Source organism: Bos indicus x Bos taurus, chromosome X (genome assembly GCF_003369695.1).
Source record: "Bos indicus x Bos taurus breed Angus x Brahman F1 hybrid chromosome X, Bos_hybrid_MaternalHap_v2.0, whole genome shotgun sequence".
NCBI classification, from domain to species: Eukaryota; Metazoa; Chordata; class Mammalia; order Artiodactyla; family Bovidae; genus Bos; species Bos indicus x Bos taurus.
This window is the reverse complement of record NC_040105.1, coordinates 47470664-47492760: the sequence shown is the minus strand read 5'-3', so window position 1 is coordinate 47492760 and position 22097 is coordinate 47470664. Positions and strand designations below refer to the sequence as shown.

Below are 22097 nucleotides of genomic sequence, written 5' to 3'. Positions count from 1 at the left end.
CTGTATATGTGGCTCTTACCTATGGGCGTCACTTCCCCTGGCTGGATAAGGAGTGCACCCTAGGTCTAGTTTTTACTAATGGCTTCATATTTTCAGAAGTTCCAGAGATGCCTGCTATTTTGCCACATCTTAGAACTCATTGGACCAGGTCTGCATTTCACTGGTATGATTATTTGGCTGCAACTTTCATTCCCTCTCTGGGAGCTACAGATGTTATGCTACAAGTTGATGCTCTGACTAACTACTCAAAAGGCTTTACAAGATTCTCAAAAAACTATTTCAGCCCTAATTCTGAACAAATACAAATTAGAAAGGTGATTTTACAAAACAGGTTGGCGTTAGATATTCTGACAGCTGGACAAGGAAGAACTTGTGCCATTATTCATACCCAATGCTGTACATATATACCTGATATGAGCACTAATGTTACTCACTTTACTAAGCACATGAACAAGATGACTCAAGCTATGGATACTCCTGAAGCCTCAGTCACTTCACTTTGGGATATGTTAACTAGTTCCCCATGGTGGAAAACTATCTTAATTATAATAATTCTGATTGTTCTACTTTTGCTGTTTGCTCCCTGCATCTGCAACTGTGTACCTGGATTTGTTTCTAGACATGAAGCTTTTAAGGTCCAAATGGTTGTCCAAACTCCTACAAGTGACACAGCTTCTTCCAACTACTAGTTGGGACCTCTGGATCATAGATCTTTCAATATGAGGGTTAGGAGAATATGTTGCCTCACCAACTTATGGAAGATGCCCCTTATCAATTCAGAAGCAGTTATGGAATGAGAATGCTGCCCCTTTCCCTAGGCAACATAATTCTCCTAAAAGGAAAGGGGGAATGAAAAGATAACAGGCAGGAAGGCCCAAGGTCCCCAAGCGGCAGGAGGAAATAAACTGCAAATGGCAGATTTTTTTTTTTTCCTTCTCTACACAAAATTAAAAGAGGCTTCTATTAGTTCTATGTTGATGACACCTGGTTCTACCTTGAGGTAACCAATGTGTTTTTCTTATGGAAATACTTTTCTTAGGCTATGTTAATGAAACTATGTATTTGCTTTGGAATCTGCTTTTCTTCAAAATGGTTCCACCTAAGGAAGAAGCACAAGCTGGAATCAAGATTGTCAGGAGAAATATCAATAACCTCAGATATGCAGATGACACCACCCTTATGGCAGAAAGTGAAGAGGAACTAAAAAGCCTCTTGATGAAAGTGAAAGAGGAGAGTGAAAAAGTCGGCTTAAAGCTCAACATTTAGAAAACTAAGATCATGGCATATGGTCCCATCACTTCATGGGAAATAGATGGGGAAACAGTGGAAACAATGTCAGACTTTATCTTTTTGGGCTCCAAAATCACTGCAGATGGTGATTGCAGCCATGAAATTAAAAGACGCTTACTCCTTGGAAGGAAAGTTATGACCAACCTAGATAGCATATTCAAAAACAGAGACATTGCTTTACCAACAAAGGTCCGTTTGGTCAAGGCTATGGTTTTTCCAGTAGTCATGTATCGGTATGAGAGTTGGACTGTGAAGAAAGCTGAGTGCCAAAGAATTGATGCTTTTGAAGTGTGGTGTTGGAGAAGACTCTTGTGAGTCCCTTGGACTGCAAGGAGATCCAACCATTCTATTCTAAAGGAGATTAGTCCTGGGTGTTCTTTGGAAGGAATGATACTAAAGCTGAAACTCCAGTACTTTGGCCACCTCATGTGAAGAGTTGACTCATTGGAAAAGACTCTGATGCTGGGTGGGATTTGGGGCAGGAGGAGAAGGGGACGACAGAGGATGAGATGACTGGATGGCATCACCGACTCGATGGACGTGAGTTTGAGTGATCTCCGGGAGTTGGTGATGGACAGGGAGGCCTGGCGTGCTGCAATTCATAGGGTCGCAAAGAGTCAGACATGACTGAGCAACTGAACTGAACTGAACTGAAGACGAACTTTTTGTTCTTTTCTCAAACCTTGGGTTGATAATGGCTCAACAAACCAGTATTCATGTCAATTGTTTTACGCCCAGGGGATGACACACCTCATGCCATCCTAATTCAAAAATGCATATTGTGGGAGAGGGGCCTGATGAAACACCCTCAGCCTTGAGGTGTCCATCTTATCTGATTAATAGCTTTCTAACAGAAATAAAGAACTTGCTAAAAACTAGCCAGGGGGCACTCTTTCTGTCCCCTTCTGATGTCTATGTCAGAAGCTTTTCCTATCTCTATTATATCTAAATAAAATTTTGCTACACAAAAGCTCCAAGTGGTCAAGCCTTATCTCTGGCCCCAGATCGAATACCTTTCCTCCAGAGGCCATGAATCCTGGCCTAACACATAGCTCTCAGCATCAACCTTTCATAACAACTTCTACAGAACACCTTCTGAATACTGGCATACATGCTAAGTCGCTTCAGTTGTGTCTGACTCTTTGTGACCCTATGTACTACAGCTCTTCAGGCTTCTTTGTCCATGGGATTCTCCAGTCAAGAATACTGGAGTGGATTGCTGTGTCCTCCTTCAGGGGATCTTCCTGGCCAAGGGATTGAACCCACCATGTCTCCTGTGGCTCTGGCGTTGCAGGCAGATTCTTTACTGTCGAGCCACCTGGGAAGCCTCCTAACACTGGCAGAAGACCCCAGACTTCCAAAAATGCAAGCTAATCTCTACAAAACAAAGTATGACAAAGGATATAAGAAAAGAGACACGAAGGAGGAAATTTCCACACGCTCAGAAACCCTCCTCACATGGGGACAAGGGAGCTATGGGACCTTAGAGGGAAATGCAGCAAAGGGAGCTCAGACAGCAAAAAGGAGAGAATTGGCCAACACTTCCCAGTTAACATGCTGGGAAGGCAGCATGCCCAAGGCTGCATTAGGAGCTGGGTACTGAGGCTCATTTTTTGGGAGTTGGACCCCAGGAAGAGGACTGGGGTTGACTTATATGAAGATACTTTGATGGGACTAGTATAACACAGCTGAGGGAGTCCAGGGAAAAGCCTGGGCCCACCGGAGAGGCAAAAAAAATTATTGCCATGGGAGCAGTATAACTCCATTCACTCATAGACTTCAGGACCCCACTTTCATGAGTGCCATAGGTGGGATGAGCTGCGGCTGTGGAATGTGAACCCAGAGGTAGAAAAAAGACAAAGCCAGTGTGAGTACTAGAGGCTGGACTACCCACAAATGCAGTTTTCAATCCCAACGGGGGGCAGTGTGGGCCACTTGGCTGCCACCAGCGCTGGTGAAGGTGCCAGAGGTCATGAGGCTGCTGCAGTCCCAATCCCAGGGGTTTTGGCTGCTGCCAAGTGTTAAGCATGCACAGGTCACTGCCCACACATTCCTAGGAGCCTGTGTAGCTTGTCTCGCCCAATGGAACTACAGCCTGGGACAGAATCCCCAGGGGAGGCCCACAACCCATCTCAAACTGTGGCGACTTTGCATAGCCCTTGGCTATAGAGGCCACTCACCACACACCCCAATTGTGTCTGTCATATCCCTCTCTTACCCCAGCCCAACTGAGCAATTGAGCCCTAATAAGCTCCTACTTTTGCCCCCTTTGTCTGGGTGGGGAACAGACATCAGAGGGCAGCCTAAAACATAGGAAGGTCCACAACCAAAGCTGAGCACCAGGGGCTACATGACCAAAGAAATGGAAGGGAATTCACTTCTGTAGTTGCAGGTACAGCAGATTGAACATCCACAGTTAGCCTGAGATTGTGGACTTTGTAGGCCATTGTGGACTTTGGAAGCAAGTATAAGCTGGAGCAAGGCCAGATCTGAGTCTGATCTGACTGCACAATGCCCACATCAGGTCCAGAAAACTTTCTAGAAATATCAGAGGGCTTCCTGAGTAGGCAGATTTACTGGTCTTCACTGTGTGGCAAGGGCAACGGAAGACTCAGGAGGTCATTTTTCTCATTACCACTCTCCCCCCACTTCTCTCTCTTCTCTCTTTCTCTGTGTGTGTATATATATATATATATATATATATATATATATATGTATGTATAAATATAGATATGTATATATATAGATCTATATATAGATACATATACACACGCATATAGTCTTTTACCTTTTTCATATTGTTCTATTGTTCCTTATTATTCCTTTAACATTTTTAACTCACTTTATCCTTTTTTAAAAGCTTTATTCTTTTTTAAAATCTTTTTAAAAAAACTTTATTCTATTTTTCCTATTTTTACAATACTCTTTTATATTGCATTTTTGCATGTTTTTGATTTTGTATTTTTGCTACATAAGTTTTTAGTATTTGTTTTCACATACAGGTTCACCTATTGGCTTTATTGCTGTCTTCTTTTTTGGTCTTTTTTTTTCCTCCTTTTTTTCCTCTTCTTTTCTCATTGTAAGTGTGTGAGTTTCTTAGGGTGTTCTTGTCTGTTGAATGTTGCTTACACCAATTGTCTTGGGGTTTTGTCTGTCCATTCTTTTTGTTGTTGTTGTTTGTACATTTGTTTGACTTCCTCTTTTTTCTTCTCTGTTTCTTTCTTTTTCTCTTCTGTGCTGCATGGCTTGTTAAGTCTTGGTGCTACATTAAGCGGTCAGACCAGAATCTCTGTGGTGGGAAATCTGAGTCCAGGATGTTGGACCAATAAAGATCACCTGGCCCCATGGAACAATAGTTAATGAGAGCTCTCCCAAAGGTCTACATCTCAACATGAAAACCTGGCCCACTCAAAGGCCAGCAAGCTCCAGCACCAGATGTCTCTCACCAAATCATCAGTAAAATAGGAATAAGCACTGCCCATTAGCAGATAGGCTGCCCACAGGTATCTCAAGCTCACAAACACCCCAAAAAGAAAGCCAAGATCCAGCTCCACCCACAGGAAGATGGGCAGCAGTCCTCCCAATCAGGAAATCTTCATAAGACATTGGTATATCCCCATCCACTGGGAGCAGAGTCCAAAAGTAAGAGGAACTATGACCTGGCAAGCTTCAGAAAGAAGACTTCAAACAGTAAATCAAACTAAATGAAAAGACAGAGAAAGATAGTAGATGAAGGAACATGGCAAAAACCCACAAGACCAAACAAATAAAGAGGAAAAAGGCAATCTACCTGAAAAGTATTTAGAGCAATGATAGTAAAGATAATCCAAAATCTTGGAAATAATATGTAAGCAAGATGAATAGAATGGAGGCATAGATCAAGAATATACAAGAAATTTTTAACAGAGACCTAGAAAAATAAAGAATAGACAATCAGCAATGAACAACATGGGCTCCTCTGGTGTCTCAGTGATACAGAATCTGTTTGCAATGCAGTAGAGGCAGGTTTGATCCCTGGGGCAGGAAGATCCCCTGAAGAAAGTAATGACAATGCACTTCAGTATTCTTGCCTGAGAAATTCCATGGACAGAGGACCCTTGTGGGTTAAAATCCATGGGGTCACAAAGAGTCAGACAAAACTGAGCAACAGAGTGCACACACACAATGAACAATGCAATAACAAAGATAAAAACACACTAGAGGGAACCAATCAGAGAAGGCAATGGCACCCCACTCCAGTACTCTTGCCTGGAAAATCCATGGACAGAGGAGCCTGGTAGGCTACAGTCCATGGGGTCTCGAAGGGTCAGACACGACTGAGCAACTTCACTTTCACTTTTCACTTTCATGCATTGGAGAAGGAAATGGCAACCTACTCCAGTGTTCTTGCCTGGAGAATCCCAGGGATGGGGAAGCCTGGTGGGCTGCCGTCCATTGGGTCACACAGAGTCAGACACGACTGAAGCAACTTAGCAGCAGCAGCAGCAGAGGGAACCAATAGCAGAAAAACTGAGGCAGAAGAAGAGCTAATTGAGCTGGAAGATAGAATGGTGAAAATAACTAAAGCAGGGAAGAATAAAGAAAAAGAATGAAAATAACTGAGGACAGACTCAGAGTCCTCTGGGACTTCATTAAAGTTCACCAACATTCGAATTATAGTGATCCCAAAAGAAGAGAAAAAGAAAGGGTATTAGAAAATATTTGAGGAGATTGTAGTCATAAACTTTCATAACATGGGAAGGAAATAGCCACTCAAGTTCAGGAAGCCCAGAGAGTCTCATACAAGATAAATCCAAAGAGAAACACACCAAGATACATATTAAGCAAACCAATGAAAATTAAACACAAGGAAAGAATTTTAAAAGCCACAAGGTAAAAGTGACAAATAACATATAAGGGGATACCCATAAGGATAACAGATAATCTTTCAACAGAAACTCTCCAGACCAGGAGTAGCAGGATATACTTAAAGTGATAAAAGGAAAACATTTACAACCAAGATTACTTTCCCAGTTAGGATATCATTCATATTCAATGGCAAATCAAAAGATTTACAGATAAGCAAAAGTTAAGAGAATTCAGCAGAGCCAAATCAGTCATATAACAAATGCTAAAGGAACTCTTTAGACAGGAAACACAAGAGAAAGAAAAGATCTACAAAAACAAAACCAAAACAATAAAGTAAATCCTTATATGGTCATACATATCCAAAAGACACAGACTGGTCCCATGTATACAAAACCAAGATCCCTATAAATGCTGTTTACAAGAGACCAAATTCAGACCTATAGATACATACAGACTGAAAATGAATGGATGGAAAAAGGTATTCCAAGGAAGTATAAATCAAAAGAAAACAGAAATAGCAACACTCATATCAGATAAAATAGACTTTAAAACAAAGACCATTGCAAGAGAGAAGGAAGGATCATAATGATCAAGGGATCAATCTAAGGAAGATATATCAATTATAAATACATATGCACCCAATCTAGAAGCAACCTCAATACATAAGGCAAATTCTAACAACTATTAAAGGGGAAAACAACAGCAATAAAATAATAGTGGGGGACTTTAACATCCCACTCACACTGGTGGGCAGATTGTCTGGACAGAAAAGTAATACTAAACATAAGCTTTAAATGATGCATTGGACAAGATGGACATAATTGTTATCAATAGTGCATTTCACCTAAAAGGAGGAGATTTCACTTTTTTGTCAAGTGGACATGGAACATTCTCTAGGATATGTCATATCTTTGGTGACATATCAAGCCTTGGTAAATTATTAAAAAAAAAAATTATGGGGCAATCCTAAGATGGCAGAGGAATAGGACAAGAGACCACTTTCTCTCCCACAAATTCATCAAAAGATCTTTTGAAGGCTGAGCAACTTCCACAAAACAACTTCTGAACTCTGAGGGAGGAAACCAGGCACCCAGAAAGCCAGCTCATTCTCTTTGAAAGGAGGTAGGACAAAATATAAAAATAAAAAGATGAAAGAGTTAGGGATGACGACCTGTCCTGGGGAGGGAGTCGGGAAGGAGGAGAAGTTTCCAAACATTAGGAAACCCTCTCACCAGCAGGTCTGTGGGGAGTGTTAGATTCTCAGAGGGCAACATAACCGGGAGGAAGAAAAAAAAAAAAAAAAACAGAAGATGCACCTAACCGTAACTCCCAATAGAGAAGTAGCCCATATGCTTGCATCCGACAAGAGTAAGCGGGGGCTGAACAGCCAGACGCAGGTTGCATCCTTAGGGTAAGGACCCGGCCTGAATGCCCTGAGGACAATCTGAAGGAGATAACATGAGAGAGTAACCCACACTGTAGGATAACCAGAGAGAGAAAAAAAAGAGAGAGAGAGCTTTCCCGAACAAAGCTCTAATCTAAGGTGCAGCCTGGCCTGTTCATAGAACAAAGGATTGAGTGAATACCAGAGGAGAGCTAGCCAGCTGCAGACAGGCCCATCCCACCACTGGAGGCAGACAGACAGGCGGGCAACAGCTAGCACCAGAAGGCAAGAGGGAATCTTGGCCCCAGAGATGGCATATTCCACCAAATTGTGAGCAGGCTCCCATTTGCTAACCAAGCCTTCCTGGGATCCTGGATGGTTGACTGCCAGGAGTGTTGCAGCCAGAGATCTGCTCCCCAGAGGAGACACACAGCACACTTGAGAAGGCGCTCTCGTGGCTCACCCAGGAAACTGGGTGGCTGGGACTGGGGACGTGATTAAGATGCACAGCCCACATGGGACAGTGTGCTCACCAAGCACCTGGTTACCTGAGTTGCTCAAACCTGGGAAGGGCGCAAAACTACCCAACCTGAGTCTGTGCTTTTGTGGAGTACCCAAGAACCTGAACCTGAGTAGCTTAGACCTGAGAAGTGCATGAAATCCAGGGCCCACTTTAGACAGTTCCCCTACAGAGCAACCTGGAGCCTGAGCAGTGTAGACTGGGAAAGCACATGTGCCATCAGCTGGGGCAACCCCAGTGTGGTACATACACTGCAAGCACTCCCCACACACGCCACTGATATTTGTTTGCAGTGTTCCCCCCTCCCCACAGCACAACTGAACAAATGAGCCTAAATAAATGATTACCTTCGCCCCCTTGTGTCAGGGTGGAAATTAGATACAAAACAGACTTGGAAACAGAGGAAGCCGAAATAAAGAAAGAAGAGGGAACCACTTCGGCAGTGACAGGTGCAACCGATTAAAACCCTGTAGTTAGCATTGACTAAGCATTGGAAGGGGCTTATAGATCTCAAAAAGAAGTATAAGATTCAACATGGAACTATCTGAAACTGAATTGACTCCACACTGCCCTCAACAGCTCCAGAGGAAATCCTAGATATATTTTCCTATTATCATTTAAAATTTTCTTTTTACTTTTAAGTTCTTTATTATTCCTTTAATTTTCATTTTTATAACCTACTATTACCTTTCAAAAAAAGACCCTATTTTTGAAGCAAATTTCATATATATATATATAATAATTTTTATGAATTTGTTTTTATTTTTAATAGTGTACTTTTGAGAGTCTAACATCTACTCTAGATTTTTAATCTTTGCTTTTTGCTATTTGTTATCAATTTTGTACCTTTAAGAAACGAATCTTCAGTACCCATTTTTACTTAAGGGTGTGATTACTGGCTTGATTGCTCCTCCCCTTTTGACTCTAATTTTTCTCCCCCAGGTCACCTCTATCTCCTCCCACCAACTTCTCTTCTCTACATTATTCTGTGAATCTCTTTGGGTGTGTAGGGCTGTGGAGAACACTTAGGGAACTGATTACTGGCTCTCCCTTTTGACTCCCCCTTTTTTTCTCCAGGTCTCCTCTATCTCCTTCCTCCCTCTTCTCTTCTCTATGTTACTCCATGAAACTCCCTGAGTGTTCCAGACTGTGGAGAACACATAGGGAATTGATTACTGGCTAGATTGCTATTTTCTCTTTTGATTCCCCCTCTTGTCTTCTTGGTTACCTCTATCTCCCTCCTCCTTCTTCTCTTCTCCATGTAACTCTGTGAACATCTCTGGGTGTCCCTAACTGTGGAGAATCTTTTCACCATTAACCTAGGTGTTTTATCATTGGTCCTGTATGGATGGAGAAGTCTTGAGGCTACTGTAAGAATAAGACTAAAAGCCAGAGGCAGGGGGCTTAAATTCAAAACTTGACAACAGCAGAAAACTAACTCCAGAGAATATTAATCAACAAGAGCTCATCCAAAATCCTCCACACCTACACTGAAACCAAGCTCCACCTAAGAGTCAACAAGTTTAAGAGCAAGATATGGCAAGCTAATTCTCCAGCAACACAGGAACTTAAACCTGAGCATTAAAATACAGGTGGCCAAAAGTCACGTCAAACCCATAGACACCTCAAAACTCACTACTAGACACTTCATTGGACTCCAGAGATCTCCACCCAGCAGAACACCGATGCAAGCTTCCCTAAACAGGAAACCTTGACAAGCCACTCATCCAACCCCACCCACAGGGAGAAACGTCGTCAATAAAGAGGAACCAGAAACTTCCAGCATACAGAAAGGCAACCCCAAACACAGCAACCTAAACAAAATGAAAAGGCACAGAAATATCCAGTAGGTAAAGGAATATGACAAATGCCCATGAAGCCAAACAAAAGAGGAGGAGATAGGGAGTTTACCTGAGAAAGAATTTCGAATAGTGATAGTAAAGATGGAACAAAATCTTGAAAATAAAATGGAGTTACAGATGAACAGACTGGAGACAAGGATTGAAAAGATGCAAGAAATGTTTAATAAGGACCTAGAAAAAATAAAAAAGAGTCAAACAATAATGAATAATGCAATAACTGAGATCAAAAGCACTCTGGAGGGAAGCAACTGCATAATAACTGAGGCAGAAGATAGGACAAGTAAGGGGGAAGATAGAATGGTAGAAATAAATGAAGCAAAGAGGAAAAAAAAAATAACAGGATTAAAATAAATGAGAACAACCTCAGAGACCTCCGGGACAATGTCAAATGCCACAACATTCAAATCATAGGAGTCCCAGAAGAAGAAGACAAAAAGAAAGGCCATGAGAAAACACTTGAGGACATAATAGTTGAAAACTTCCCTAAAATGGGGAAGGAAATAGCCACCCAAGTCCAAGAAACCAATAGAGTCCCAAACAGCATAAACCCAAGGTGAAACACCCCAAGACACATATTAATCAAATTGATGAAGATCAAACACAAAGAACAAATATTAAAAGCAGCAAGGGAAAAGCAACACATAACATACCAGGGGATTCCCATAAGGATAACAGCTGATCTTTCAATAGAAACTCTTCAGGCCAGAAGGGAATGGCAAGACATACTTAAAGTGATGAAAGAGAAAAACCTACAACCCAGATTACTATACCCTGCATGGATCTCATTCAAATATAAAGGAGAAATCAAAATCTTTACAGACAAGCAAAAGCTGAGAGAATTCAGCACCACCAAACCAGTTTTTCAACAAATGATAAAGGATCTTCTTTAGACAGGAAACACAGAAAGAGTGTATAAACCCAAAACTCCAAAGTAAATGGCAATGGGATCATACTTACCAATAATTAGCTTAAATGTAAGTGGGTTGAATGCCCCAAGCAAAAGACAAAGACTGGTTGAATGGGTACAAAAACAAGACGCCTATATATGCTGTCTACAAGAGACCCACCTCAAAACAAGGGACACATACAGACTGAAAGTGAAGGGCTAGAAAAAGATATTTCATGCAAATGGAGACCAAAAGAAAGCAGGAGTAGCAACACTTATACCAGATAAAATAGACTTTGAAGTAAATGCCATGATAAGAGACAAAGAAGGACACTACATAATTATCAAAGGATCAATCCAAGAAGAAGATATAACAATTATAAATATATATATGCACCCAACATAGGAGCACCTCAATACATAAGGCAAGTGCTAATTAGTTTGACAGGGGAAATGAGCAGTAACACAATAATAGTGGGAGACTTTAATATCCCACTCACACAAACTTTAAATGATACAATAGACCAGTTAGACCTAACTGATATCTATAGGACACTTCACCACAAAAAAATTAATTTCACCTTTTTATCAAGTGCACACGAAACATTTTCCAGGATAGATCACATCCTGAGCCATAAATTTAGCCTTGGTAAATTCAAAAGAAAATGAAGTCATTTCACACATCTTTTCTGATCACAATGTGGTAAGATTAGATATCAACTACAGGGGAAAAAAAAAAACATTAAAAATACAAACATATGGAGGCTAAGCAACATGCTTCTGAATACCAGAAAATCACAGAAGAAATTTTTAAAAAATCAAAATATGCATAGAAATTAATGAAAACACGACAAAACAAACCCTATCAGTTCAGTTCTGTTGCTCAGTCATGTCCAGCTCTTTGCGACCCCACAAACCCTATGGGATTCAGTAAAAACAATGCTAAGGGGGACGTTCATAGCAATACATGCTTACTTCAAGAAACAAGAGAAAAATCAAACAAATAACCTAACTTTATACCTAAAACAACTAGAAAAAGAAGAAATTAAGAACGCCAGGGTTAGTAGAAGGAAAGAAATCACAAAAATTAGTGCAGAAATAATAGAAAAAGAAACAAAGGAGACAATAGCAAAAATCAACTAAACTAAAAGCTGGTTCTTTGAGCAGATAAATAAAATAGCCAAACCATTAGCCAGACTCATCAAGAAAAAAAGAGAGAAGAATCAAATCAATGAAATTAGAAATGAAAATGGAGAAATCACAACAGCCAACACAGCAATACAAAGGATCATAAGAGACTACTATCAGCAACTATATGCCAATAAAATGGACAACTTGTAAAAAACAGACAAATTCTTAGAAAAGTATAACCTTCCTAAATGGAACCAGGAAGAAACAGAAAATCTTAACAGACCCATCACAAGCACGGAAATAGAAACTGCAATCAAAATTCTTCCAACAAACAAAAGCCTAGGACAGGAAGGTTTAACAGCTGAATTCTACTAAAAATTTAGAGAAGAGCTAACATCTATCCTACTCAAGCTCTTCCAGAAATTTGAAGAGGAAGATATACTTCCAAACTCACTCTATGAGGCCACCATCACCCTAATACCAAAACCAGACAAAGATGCCACAAAAAAAGAAAGCTATAGGCCAATACCACTGATGCACATAGATGCAAAAATCCTCAACAAAATTTTAGCAAACAGAATCGAATAATATATTAAAAAGATCATACATCATGACCAAGTGGGTTTTATCCCAGGGATGCAAGGATTTTTCAATATTCACAAGTTAATCGATGTGATAAACCACATTAACAAATTAAAAGATAAAAACCATAGTATTACCTCAATAGATGCAGAGAAATCCTTTAACAAAATTCAACAACCATTTATGGTAAAAACCCTCCAGAAGGTAGGCATAGAAGGAACATACCTCAACATAATAAAAGTCATATATGATAAACCCACAGCAAACACTATCATCAATGGTGAAAAATTGAAAGCATTTCCCCCAAAGTCAGGAAGAAGACAAGGGTGTCCACTCTCACCATTACTATGCAACATAGTTTTGGAAGTTTCAGCCACAGTAATAAGAGAAGAAAAAGAAATGAAAGGAATCCACGTGGGAAAAGAAGAAGTAAAACTCTTACTGTTTGCAGATGACAAGATCCTTTATATAGAAAACCCTAAAGACACAACCAGAAAATTACTAGAGCTACTCAATGAATATAGTAAAGTTGAAGGATATAAAATTAACACAGAGAGATCTCTTGCATTCCTATACACTAACTAACAATGAGAAAACAGAAAGAGAAATTAAGGAAACGATTTCATTCACCATTGCAATGAAAAGAATAAAATACTTAGGAATAAATCTACCTAGAGAAACAAAAGACCTATATATACATATATATATATACATATATATATATGTATATATATATAAAACTATAAAACACTGATGAAATAAATCAAAAATGACACAAATAGTTGGGGAAATATACCATGTTCCTGGATCGGAAGAATCAATATAGTGTAAATGATTATACTACCCAAAGCAATCCATTGATTCAATGCAATCCCTATCAAGCTACCAATGGTACTTTTCAGAGAACTAGAACAAATAATTCCACAATTTGTATGGAAGTACAGAAAACTTCGAATAGCCAAAACAAGCTTGAGAAAGAAGAATGGAACTGGAGGGATCATTCTGCCTGACTTCAGACTATACTACAAAGCTACTGTCATCAAGACAATATGGTAGACAATGACAGAAATATAGATCAATGGAAAAAATTAGAAAGTCCAGAGATAAATCCATGTAGCCAAGGACACCTTATCTTTGACAAAGGAGGCAAGAATATGCAATGGAGAAGAGACAACCTCTTTCTCAATTGGTGCTGGGAAAACTGGTCAACCGTTTGTAAAGGAATGAAACTAGAACACTTTCTAACACCATACACAAAAACAAACACAAAATGGATTATAGATCTAAATGTAAGATCACAAACTATAAAACTCCTGAGGAAAACATAGGCAAAACACTGTCTGAAATAAATCACAGTAGGATCTTCTATGACGCACCTCCCAGAATATTGGAAATAAAAACAAAAATAAACAAATGGGATCTAATTAAAATTAAAAGCTTTTGCACAACGAAGGAAACTATAAGCAAGGTGAAAAGACAGCCTTCAAAATGGGAGAAATAATAGCAAATGAAGCAACTGACAAAACATTAATCTCACAAATATACAAGCAGCTCATGCAGCTCAATTCCAGAAAAATAAATGACCCAGTAAGAAAATGGGCCAAAGAACTAAACAGACATTTCTCCAAAGAAGACATACATATAGATTGCTAACAAACACATGAAAAGATGCTCAACATCACTCATTATCAGAGAAATGCAAATCAAAACCACATTGAGGTACCATCTCATGCCAGTCAGAATGGCTGCTATCAAAAAGTCTACAAACAATAAATGTTGGAGAGTGTGAAGAAAAGGGAATCCTCTTACACTGTTGGTGGGAATGCAATCTAGTACAGCCACTATGGAGAACAGTGTGACATTCCTTAAAAAACTGGAAGTAGAACTGCCATACAATCCAGCAATCCCACTGCTGGGCATACACACCAAAGAAATGAGAATTGAAAGAGACACGTTTATCCCAATGTTCATCACAGCACTGTTTACAATAGCTAGGACATGGAAGCAACCTAGGTGTCCATTTGCAGACAAATAGATAAGAAAGTTGTGGTGCATATACACAATGGAATATTACTCAGCTACTAAAAAGAATACATTTGAATCAGTTCTAATGAGGTGGATGAAACTGGAGCCTAATATATAAAGTAAAGTAAGTAAGAAAGAAAAACACCAATACAGTATATTAACACACATATATGCAATTTAGAAAGATGGTAACGATGACCCTATATGCGAAACCACAAAAGAGACACAGATGCAAAGAACAGACTTTTGGACTGTGTGGGAGAAGGCGAGGGTGGGATGATTTGAGAGGATAGCACTGAAACATGCATATTATTATATGTGAAATAGATCACCAATTCAAGTTTGACACATGAGAGAGGGTGCTCAAGGCCAACACACTGGGATGACCCTGAGGGATGGGATGGGGAGGGAGGTGGGAGCAGAGTTCAGAATGGGGAAGCCACGTACACCCATGACTGATTCGTGTCAACATATGGAAAAACTACTACAATATTGTAAAGTAATCAGCCTCCAATTAAATTAATTAATAAATTATTAAAATAAATTAATCACCTTAGCTGGTGAAACATAAATAAGTGAGATTATTTCATATATAGCCAGGTAGACATGTCTTATTAAAAGAAAAATCTGTAAAGTGTGACAATTTATTTGGTTTGTTCTCTGTGGGCATTAGAATCATGACTTCATTATTTAGCTTAAATTTCAATAATAATGTATATTGTCATATGTAAAATTAGATAGCCAGTGAATATTTGCTATGATGCAGGAAGCTCAAATTTAGTGTTCTATGACCACTTAGAGGGGTGGGATAAGGTGGGAGGTAGGGCGGAGGTTCATGAGGGAGTGGACCTATGTATAGCAGTGACTGATTCATGTTGATATGTGGCAGAAATCAGCCCAATATTGTAAGGCGATTATCCTCTAATTAAAAATATATAAATTCAAACAAATGAACTTGTATTAAGCATTTTTCCCTGACCATAACACTATAAGATTAGATGTCAACTACAGAGAAACAACTGTAAAAAACAAACACATCGAAGGTAAGCAATATGCTTCTGAATAACCAAAAGGTCACTGAGGATATCGAAGAGGATATTAGAAAATAATAAAAATAAATGAAAATAAAAACATGACAGTTCAAAGCCTATATGATGCAGTAAAAGCAGGGCTAAGAGACAAGTTTATAGCAATACAAGTCTACCTGGAAAAAAAAAATCAAATAAATACCCTCACATTACACCTAAACCAACTAAAAAAAGAAAAACAAAAAACAAAATTAATAGAAGGAAAGAAATCATAAAAATCAGAGCAAAAATAAGTTTTAAAAAAATGAAGGAAACAATAGCAAAGATCAATAAAAGTAAAAGCATTAAGAAGATAAGCAAAATTGACAAACCATTATCTGGGCTCTTTAAGAAAAAAAAGGGGGGGTGGAGAAGACTCAAATCAATAAAATTACAAATGAAAACGAAGTTACAACATACAATGCAGAAATACAAAGGATTAAAAGAGACTATTATGAGAAACTGTATGGCAATAAAATAGACAACCTGGAAGAAATTGATAAATTTTAAGAAACTGACAACCCTCTTAGAAAATATGAAAAGATCAATGACAACTATTGCAATCAAAACTGATTTAAAAAATAAATCTTCCAACAAACAAAAGCCCAGAGCCAGATGGTTTCACAGGTGATCTCTACCAAATGTTTAGAGAAGAAACAAAAAGTATCCTGCCCAAATTCTTCCACAAAATTTCAGAAGTAGAACTCCCAAACTCATTCTATCAGAGCACCATCACGCTGATAAAAGAAACCCAAAGCAGGGAAAAAAGACACCACCAAAAAAGCAAAACTACAGGCAAATATCATTAACAAACAGAGGTGCAAAAATCCTCAAAAAGTTCTGGAAAATAGAATCCAGCAGCACATTAAAAAGGATCATACAACATGATTAATTGGGGTTCATCCCAGGGATACAAGGATTCTTCAATATGTGCAAACCAACCCATGTTATACACCATATTAATAAACTGAAAATAAAAAGTATATGATCATTTCAATAGATGCAGAGAAAGCTTTCAACTAAATTCAACACACATTCATGATAAAACTTTAGAAAGTAGGCATAGAAGGAAAATAATAAAGGCCATACATAACAAACCCACTGAAAATATTCTCAATAATGAAAAACTCCACTGAGATCAGGGAAAAGACAAGAGTGCCCACTCTCATTAGTGTTATTTATTTATTTATTTATTTTTCATTACTGTTATTTAATATAGTTTTGGAAGTCCTAGCCATGGCAATCGGGGGGAAAAAAAAAAAGAAAGAAAGAAATGGAACCCAGCTTGGAAAAGAAGAAGTAAATCTCTCACTATTTGCTGATGACATGAAACTCTACATAGAAAGCCAGAAAGATGCCACTAAAAAAATTACTATAGTTAATCAATGAATGTAGTATAACACCAGGATATAAAATTAATATGTAGAGATCCCTTGCATTCTTATACATTAACAATGAAAAAATCAGAAAGAGAAATTAAGGAAAAAATACTATTCACCTTGCAACAAAAAGAATAAAATGCTTAAGGATAAGCCTACCCAAAGACACAATGTTTCTCAAGTGCCTCAGTGCTAAAGAATTCACCTGCTGATTCAGGAGATGCAGGTTAGATCCCTGGGTCAGGAAGATGCCCAGGAGGATGAAATGAAAAAACACTCCAGTATTCAAGCCTGGAAATTTCCATTGGTAGAGGAACCTGGTGGGCTACAGTCCATGTGGTTGCAAAGAGTCTGACATGCAAAGAGCACACAAGCGTACATGCAAGCGTATATGCAAACAAGCAAACAAGCGTATATGCAGAAAAATATGACACTGATGAAATAAATAAAAAAGGGCACAAACAAATGAAGAGATATATCATGTCCTTGAATTGGTCAAAACAATATTTTGAAAATGACTATATTATCCAAAGCAATCTGCAGATTCAATGCAAACCCCATCAAATTAATAATGGTATTTTTCACAGAACTAGAAAAAAAAAAAAACTTCACAATTTTTATGGAAACACAAAACAACCCTGAATAGCCAAATCAATCTTGAGAAAGAAAAATGGGGCTAAATGAATCAACCTTCCTGATTTTAGACTATAATATACACATACAGAAATCAAAACAGTATGATACTGGCACAAAATAGTAATATGGACTAATGACATAAGACAGAAAGTACATTGCATAGGAACCTGGACTGTTATGTCCATGAAGCAAAGCAAATTGGAAGTGGTCAAGCAGGACATGGCAAGAGTGAATGTCGACATTCTAAGAATCAGTGAACTAAGATGGACTGGAATGGGTGAATTTAACTCAGATGACCATTATATCTACTATTGTGGGCAGGAATCCCTTAGAAGAAATGGAGTAGCCTTCATAGTCAACAAAAGAGTCCAAAATGAAGTACTTGGATGCAATCACAAAAATGATAGAATAATTTCTGTTCATTTCCAAGGCAAACCATTCAATATCATGGTAATCCAAGCCTATGCCTCAACCAGTAATGTTGAACAAGCTGAGGTTGAACGGCTCTATGAATACCTACAAGGCCTTTTAGAACTAACACTCAAAAAAATATGTCATTTTCATTATAGGGGACTGGAATGCAAAAGTAGGAAGTCAAGAAACACCTGGAGTAACAGCCAAATTTGGCTTTGGAGTACAGAATGAAGCAGGGCAAAGGCTAATAGAGTTTTGCCAAGAGAATCCACTGGTCATAGCAAACACCCTCTTCTAACAATGCAAGAGAAGACTCTACACATCACCAGATGGTCAACACCAAAATCAGATTGATTATATACTTTGCAGCCAAAGATGGAGAAGCTCTATACAGTCAGCAAAAACAAGACTGGGAGCTGACTGTAGCTCAGATCATGAACTACTTATTGCCAAATTCATATTTAAATTGAATAAAGTGGGGAAAACCACTGGACCATTCTGGTATGACCTAAATCAAATCTCTTATGATTATACAGTGGAAGTGAAGAATAGATTTAAGGGACAAGATCTTATAGACAGAGTCCCTGATCAACTATGGACGGAGGTTCATGACATTGTACAGGAAACAGGGATCAAGACCATTTCCAAGAAAAAGAAATGCAAAAAAGCAAAATGGCTGTCTGAGGAGGCCTTACAAATAGCTGTGGAAAGAAGAGAAGTGAAAAGCAAAGAAGAAAAGGAAAGATATATGCATTTGAATGCAGAGTTATGAAGAATAGCCAGGAGAGATAAGAAAGCCTTCCTCAGTGATCAATGCAAAGAAATAGAGGAACACAACAGAATGGGAAAGACTAGAGACCTCTGCAAGAAAATTAGAGATACCAAGGGAATATTTCATGCAAACATGGGGTCAATAGAGGATAGAAATGATAGGGACCTAGCAGAAGCAGAAGATATTAAGAAGAGGTGGCAAGAATACACAGAAGAACTGTACAAAAAAGATCTTCACGACCCAGATAAATCACGATGGTGTGATCACTCACATAGACCCAGACATCCTGGAATGTGAAGTCAAATGGGCGTTAGGAAGCATCACTATGAACAAAGCTAGTGGAGGGGATGGAATTCCAGTTGAGCTATTTCAAATCCTAAAAAAATGATGCTGTGAATGTGCTGCACTCAATATGTCAGCAAAATTGGAAAACTCAGAAGTGGCCACAGGACTGGAAAAGGTCATTTTTCATTCCAATCTCAAAGAAAGGTAATGCCAAAGAATATTTAAAATACCACATAATTGAACTCATCTCACACACAAGTAAAATAATGCTCGAAATTCTCCAAGCCAAGTTTTAGCAATACATGAACCGTGAAATTCCAGATGTTCAAGCTGGTTTTAGAAAAGGCAGAGGATCCAGAGATCAAATTGACAACATTCGCTGGATCATCAAAAAAGCAAGAGAGTTCCAGAAAAATATCTATTTCCACTTTGTTTTTATGCCAAAGTGTTCAGGCGCCACTTACTGGGGACCAGCCCTGGTTGGATCCAGGGATATCCTCAGGATGACGCCGTTGGCGATTGAAAAGATAGATAAAGGGGAGAGACAGAGGCTTGATCTGACTGGTTTACATGGGAAACCAATAAAGTTCATGACACTGAGCTTTCTCTGACCACGGAGGCCACAGGCGCCCTCTCGAATAGCTGAAGGTGCCCCACCTTAGGCACCTTCTCAAGTGGGTCTTAGAAGCCCAGGCAGGTAAGTGGTCTCAGAGGGTCCCCACACTCCAATCATTCATCCTGAAGGAAGAACAGAGAAGAAAAGGAGAGAAAAGGAAGGAAGAATGGCACGAGGAGACCAAGCCTGATGAGCAAGGCCCGTAGCTTTATTTTTAAAGGGAGCTTATATACATTAAGTTATACATAGAGGATAATAGAGGGTGCAGAGTCATGCAGGGTCAGCAGTCCTTGACCCTTATCGAGACCAGGCTTTCTCTCTGCAGACCTATTGTACACAAAAGGCTTTAGGTGATTTACATCATCTTCTGGCCAGGAGGCCTGTTAACATTTTTTTTCTGATAAAGGTTTGTCAACCATAAAACTTATTTTCTCTAAGAGTAATTATTTTAAAGTTTGGTGCTACCCTCTGAAAGTGTTAGATAAAGTTGCATTCCTATAGGGCAAAAGTGCAGTGGGCTTATAACAAGGAAATAATTTATTACCTTAAGGGTCTAAAGTTGTTAACACCAAGGCCACTACTTGTTTTTTCTATATACAAACTATATTAATTAATATATTCCCAGGGACATAGTGGGTAAGGGATATGGAAACTTGGCAGCAAGCATTGGCTCAACAATGAAATCCTTCACAAGTTCTATTCTAATAATTTCTAACTCCCCGAGAGGCTCTATAGTATTTGAATATCTTAAGCTTCCCATGCGTCTCACTGTTGGGAGGCTGTAAACCATCATATGCGTATCTGTAGGAGTCTGGATAAACCTGTCAGGCAAGTTAGAGAGCCATCTGAGGGGTTTGGATTGAAACACAACCATTGTGCTCAAGAGAATTATTAACTAGAGCTCTAAGTTGATTTTCTTCAAAGAAAGGTGGTCGGAGATAGCCCCCCATTAATGTCAGAGGAGTTGGTAAAAGTCATAAAATAGTAAAACAGACAGATTCTGGTTTTGGGGTAGATGCTCAAGCAGATCCAGGGAGCCCCTCGAGTCCTGAATCACCTTGCCCATCAGGGCTCTCCTGCATGACCTTGTCATGGGTGGGAACTCCCGTGCTGGCTTGCGGCACCAAAGGTTTTGACTGTGTGGATCACAATATACTGTGGAGAGTCTTGAAAGAGATGGGAATACCAGACCACCTGACCTGCCTCTTGAGAAACCTATATGCAGGTCAGGAAGCAACAGTTAGAACTTGACATGGAACAACAGACTGGTTCCAAATAGGAAAAGGAGTACGTCAAGGCTGTATACTGTCACCCTGCTTATTTAAATTATATGCAGAGTACATCAAGAGAAAGGCTGGGCTGGATGAAGCACAGGCTGGAATCAAGATTGTCAGGAGAAATATCAATAACCTCAGATATGCAGATGACACCACCCTTATGGCAGAAAGTGAAGAAGAACTAAAGAGCCTCTTGAAGAATTAAAGGGCCTCTTGATGAAAGTGAAAGAGGAGAGTGAAAAAGTTGGCTTAAAGCTCAACATTCATAAAACGAAGATCATGGCTTATGGTCCCATCACTTCATGGCAAATACATTGAGAAATATTGGAAACAGTGGCTGATGTTATTTTTGGGGGCTCCAAAATCACTGCAGATGGTGGCTGCAGCCATGAAATTAAAATACGCTTACTCCTTGGAAGGAAAGTTATGACCAACCTAGACAGCATATTAAAAAGCAGAGACATGACTTTGTCAACAAAGGTCTGTCTAGTCAAGGCTATGGTTTTTCAAGTAGTCATGTATGAATGTGAGAGTTCGACTATAAAGAAAGCTGAGAGAAGAATTGATGCTTTTGAACTGTCATGTTGGAGAAGACTTTTGTGAGTCCCTTGGACTGCAAGGTGATCCAACCAGTCCATTCTAAAGGAAATCAGTCCCGGGTGTTCATTGGAAGGACTGACGTTGAAGTTTAAACTCAAATATTTTGGCCACCTGATGCAAAGACCTGACTCATTTGAAAAGACCCTGATGTTGGGAAAGATTGAAGGCAGGAGGAGAAGGGGATGAAAAAGGATGAGATGGTTAGATGGCATTACCGACTCAGTGGACATGAGTTTGAGTAAACTCTGGAGTTGGTGATGGGCTGGGAGGCTTGGCATGCTGTGGTTCATGGGGGTCGCAGAGTCAGACACAACTAAAGACCTGTACTGAACTGAAACCCACATACTTATGGACAACCTATCTTTGACAAAAGAGGCAAGAATAAACAGTGAAGAATAGACAGTCTCTTCAATAAGGATTGCTGGGAAAGCTGGCCTGCTACATGTAGAGGAAAGAAACTAGAACATTTCCTAACACTATACACAAATATAAACTAAAAATGGATCAGAGGCTTAAATGTAAG

The 22097-nt window shown here is 39.2% G+C and overlaps 1 protein-coding gene and 1 pseudogene across 1 annotated transcript in view; one reads left to right on the top strand and one right to left on the bottom strand.

Annotated features, from left to right (window-relative positions):
* The window catches only part of ZC3H12B (zinc finger CCCH-type containing 12B), a 602110-nt gene that overhangs the window by 301271 nt on the left and 278742 nt on the right, over window positions 1-22097 (bottom strand). The window lies entirely within an intron of this gene.
* LOC113888034 overlaps window positions 7449-22097 on the top strand; it is a 68189-nt pseudogene continuing 53540 nt past the window's right edge.